Below are 5,251 nucleotides of genomic sequence, written 5' to 3'. Positions count from 1 at the left end.
CATCATGTGCAATATTATAAAGAGTAAATATAAATTCTAAGTAGATGTATTATATAATATTATTATTAAAAAAAACAACATTTAAGTTTAGTGGGCCATTTAGTGGTCGAATTTGCTAATGAAAATCATAGCTTTAATTTCAACACTATATGTTTTGTTTTGGTTTATTGATTTATATATATATTAAAAAAAATACATAAATGGTTGACTTGTTTGTAATATATATATTTAAGTTTTTTGAAAACGTGTAATATACATTTTTTTTTGAGAACAAATCGACAACGATATAAAAAATATATGATTTATAATAACAATGTATACAATCATCATTTTATTTCATCCGATGTTCCTAATATTCCCATAAAGTATTTTCAAATTATAGGTAAGTAATATTACTTAGTCTGCTATTAAATGATAATTCAGGAGGATTATTTGTAAATATTACATCAGTAAGTATTTATAGTTATATAAAAAGACGTGGTGTATATTAAATACAACTTTGATTATTATTCAGATTATATTTAATGCCAATTTGCAAATTTAAATTGTAACAACTTAATAACTTTTTGATCATAGGTCTTTTCGTCTACATTAAGTTTTTTATCTTGTTTTCATTTAATAATAAAGCGTTCATGCTGTTACCTCGAATGAATTTAATTTTCATTAAGATTTAAAAAATAAATTCCTGTGGTATTCGGTGAATAATACTGATACTACCCTATCTATATCATAAAATTACCTGATAAAAAGTTAGTTGTAACTTGTAAAGATGTTATAAAATTGGTCCATGTCATATGCAAATATCTTTTATATAATTCACGTAAAAACATACGTATTTAATTTTATTAATGACTAATTGTGAAATGTATCCTTATCAAAATCTATCCTATTCTATGACTATATGAATTCACAAGCAATTCAGTTGATTATAACTATTTCGGAAATGTAGTGATGATATAAAATAGTAAATTTTATGTATCGTATAGTCTGGAATTATATTTGGAATATAGTGTTAATGACGGGTCGCAAAATCTATGTGCATTGTGGATGCAGCGCGGATGAAATCAATCTTCCTATTGGATGCAGCCCATCATAAATTCGTTAGTTGTTGCACGTCTCTGTCGAGCGACAGCGTTCATCTGCCGCCCCCGCACATCGCAGCAATATATATTAGCTTTAATCGACAGTCGGATGGTCGTTATAGGCTACTAATTAGTGGTGGCAGGTGTGCAATATAGGAACCAGCATGCGAAATCTGCGACACAATATACACAATGAACACACCCTCACATCTATACACACACATACACACATAACACACGTGTGTACATTCGCATATATAGACACACACGTATAACGCTTTGTCGGGGTCCCAAAATATCCCCCGATGCCCATTTAGACTTCGTACTCGAAATACTCCATCCCCGACCCAATTTCCTTCCAAACGTTTATACATTTTGCTTCGAAATGTTTGTTCCGACCTCAGGTTTTCCCTTTTCGAAATAAATAAAAATATGCGCTTATTATTTTCTGCCCTGAGAACGCCAAGTACTTGCGAAGCATCCGAAATATTTTATACACACACACATGTAAATATATATATATATATACTTGTTTTACACACTGCAGTGTAAAGTTTGGTGAGTGAGTTGCTGGAGAGTGCGAGGGCCGAAACTAAAAAGAGAAATATGTACTAAATTTCGCAAGTAACTTGGTTGAAACGAATTCCTGTCCGTTGCCGTCCGCCCCGGAACATCTGCCGCCTCCGCCTCTTTGCTGCCGTCCACCCGCCGCCCCACATCTCTACGCTTTTCGGATCCTATTTTTCTGAGCCCCTCTACCGCCACCGCAGAAACTCGCCAAGTTAAAGTTTTTCAACGAGAGACTGGAAACTTTTGGATGCATCGCTATCGATCATCCACAATATCCATGGATTGCGCTATTGCCACTCATGTTAATCACTCGATGATTTCATCTATTTGCAATACTATTATAAATAACTCTTTCATCAGTAATAGATTTTGTTCTAGTTTATGTACATTTCTATTTTCGAATTTATTTACATCTGAACCGGAATTATGTACTTTTTTATTTCTCCATTTATATAATTTATCAGTTACATTAAAATAAATAATTTATTATAAATAGTTAGTCATTATGATTTTTGTTGTTTTTTAAGTGTTTCGTTATAAATATATAACAGCAGCAAATAGGTCTTTAATTTCAAAAAACTCTTACCTTTGTTAACGTTACCTCTGATAACAAAGCAACGATATAGCAAAAACTCAGTTTCAAGTAATGTTCTAACCTGCCAAAAAATGCTGAAAACCAAAGATTTAAAAAATAATTGAAATGACATTGACAGTTAATATAAAGAAGTATTATTGTTAAGTAATCAGTATTAAATGCAGTAACTCCTTAAATGAAAAAGAAAAAAGTAGAAACAACTCATCTTTAAAAATGTGATTCCACTTTGTACGCAATTTGTCTATTTAAGAAGGAATGTGTCCTCATTCTGACCATTGTATATTTACCTATGAAAACGAAATTTCGTTTCGTTTAACGAAGTAATATAAGAAGTAATTTCGTAAAACGAATCCTATTTGTTAATCGAAGATACTGATTGTTACTGAGCTTCAACGTTATCAATTTAAATGTATCTTAATCTTTGTGATTGTTTTTCCAATATATATTTATTTCATATCTAACACACAATAAATATTTATAATATAATTTATTTAAAATTTAATTAATAAACAAAAAAAAACTTTACTTCTAAATTGAAAGAGTATTCATATTTTCAGTACAATATATAAGAACAGACATTATTTTGATATATAAGTTTGTAGGATGACATATATATGGTGCCTTTAACGAAAAATCCAAATGATTTTTAACAAGTACTAACCTTCAGACGACGCCTGTCAAAGTTTTATGATAATCTGACGTTTAGTTAACAAGTTACAGTGGTTTTAGTACAAAAGTAGCGTCTTTTGTAATTTTTAAAACAATGGAAAAATCTGAATTTCATTACTTTTTGATGGGAAAAAATACCGTTGAAGCAATGGCTTGATAAGTGTTATGGGGACTCTTCTCCGTCGAGACAAATGGTAGAGACGTGGTTTGCTGATTTTAAACGCGGTCGTTCAGACACAAATTATGGTGAACATAAAACAAGTCCACAAAATGGGTTTGGCCGATTGTAAATTGATGTTGCGTAAGACAGTTGATACCCTGAAGATATCAGAAGGTTGTGTAATCACCATTTTGCATAAACCTTTGATAATAAGAAAGCTTTGTTCGAAATGGGTACCACGTTCAAGCTCAAAGTGGACCAAAAACAACAACGAATTGATGTTTCCAAGCGCTGATTGGAGCTCTTCAAGCGAAAGGTGAAAGCCGTATTTTGAGGTCGAAGACTTTTTAAGGAGACTATGTTTTATTGGTCATCTTACGAACTTATTGAGTAGTTATTCTTGTAGTTACCTTAACAATACAATTCCAATGCAAATGATGAACTTTCTCATAAACTTTTATTGATTTCGATATTTATTAACCAATCAAAATAACAGATTACCAATAAATTAATAATATATAAAATATTTTTAAATGTTTTATATTTCAGTTTCCAATACGACTAAGTTTATTTAAAGCGGATATAACCTCTATTCATCTGGTAATAATTTTAAGAAATAAAATTTTTAAATAAATAAATAATAAGTTTATTTATTATTTTTCTTTTAATTTTACACTATAAAATGTAGAAGGTATATTTTTAGAAAATACAAGAATTCAATGTATAATTTTTCTTCTGTTTTTCAATACATTTTTATATAATTTCTATAATTATTTTAGTAAATGAATTTAAAACAAAATAACTGAATTTAAAATGAATTAATCATGAATAAAAACAATTGTCTTTATTAGTTATTTAATAAACTCAATTTCATATCAATTGTTTTAAAACAATAATTAAAGATTTGTTGATTGAACAAATAAAATAAATTAATAGACATTATAAACATTGAACAGAAATATATTATCATATATATTTTGTCTAAATATTATGCAGCGAAGTAAGTTATGTTTATCATAGCGGATGGATAACAATCTGTCTGTTTGTAGTTTCATGTTAGGGCGTTTAAGGTGCTCTTACATCAACTCCACTTGAAAGCGGAGGGAAAGTTAAGATATGTTCCCGGAGGTGTAATAAGGGCATAACCCTGATTAACACCTACTCCATCTCATGTTATTATCTTAACCCTTCCTGATTAATGTGATATCCGTGTGCTTCGAGGGTGGTTCGCATTTGCAGCCTCCTTCTAAATAAGAAACATACCAACAAAAAAAAATGAGCACATGAATATTCATACGTACGTGCACGTATATTTTCTTTATATTATTATTTTCAAGTACGCAGTTCGCAAATGTATCCAACAATTATTCAAATCGTTTTAATTCATTCAAATTTTATGGAATAATTTATTTTAATATAATGTACAGAAATGCCTAAATTTTAAAGGATAGAATTAATAATATTAATAATAACGATTATTCTTAGAATTAACTATAGTATAAAGCGATTTCGGTGACCTGACAAAAGCGCACAGGACACTAGCACAGGACCTCGCATAGTGCAACTTTGATTAGTGCGGATTCATTATAGTACGGTTTGAAAATTTAAATTCAACAAAATACAACAAATAAATTCTCATTTTTTTAATAGATAATCGTTTTTACCTTCTTCTTGTATTGTTAATTTTTGTGTGTTTTTAAAGTTCTCGATTAGCTCGATTTCAAACAGTCCGAGATACTGGAAAAAAACAATAAACCGCACTATGCAAAGTATTTCTGTATATTTATATAAACAAAAGTTTTATTAATAAACAAATTAACGAATTAGTTTAGAATTTCCACTCAAAAAATACTTTGAAATTATAAAAAATTAGGACGTTCTCAGTAAATATTTGAATTTGAATTATTTTTTCAGGTGTGTTAGGGATAACTAATGCAAATAATATACAATTTAAAATATTTATTTTTGACACCTAAATTGTTGACAAAATTAAACAAATACAAGAAAATGAATTGAAATTAACTTTTTTTTTACTAAATATAATGTAATTATTAGTAATAACATTTTTTAACATTATGCAATTAATTAAACACTTAGGAGAGTAAAATATTAATATTTTGAATTAGCTATAAGATTTTCTACAAAATTATATTATTTTATAATAGTAATAGAAAT

This window comes from Nicrophorus vespilloides, unplaced genomic scaffold, assembly GCF_001412225.1.
Source record: "Nicrophorus vespilloides isolate i.1.1-1 unplaced genomic scaffold, Nicve_v1.0, whole genome shotgun sequence".
Lineage (NCBI taxonomy): Eukaryota > Metazoa > Arthropoda > Insecta > Coleoptera > Silphidae > Nicrophorus > Nicrophorus vespilloides.
This window is presented reverse-complemented; position numbering follows the sequence as displayed.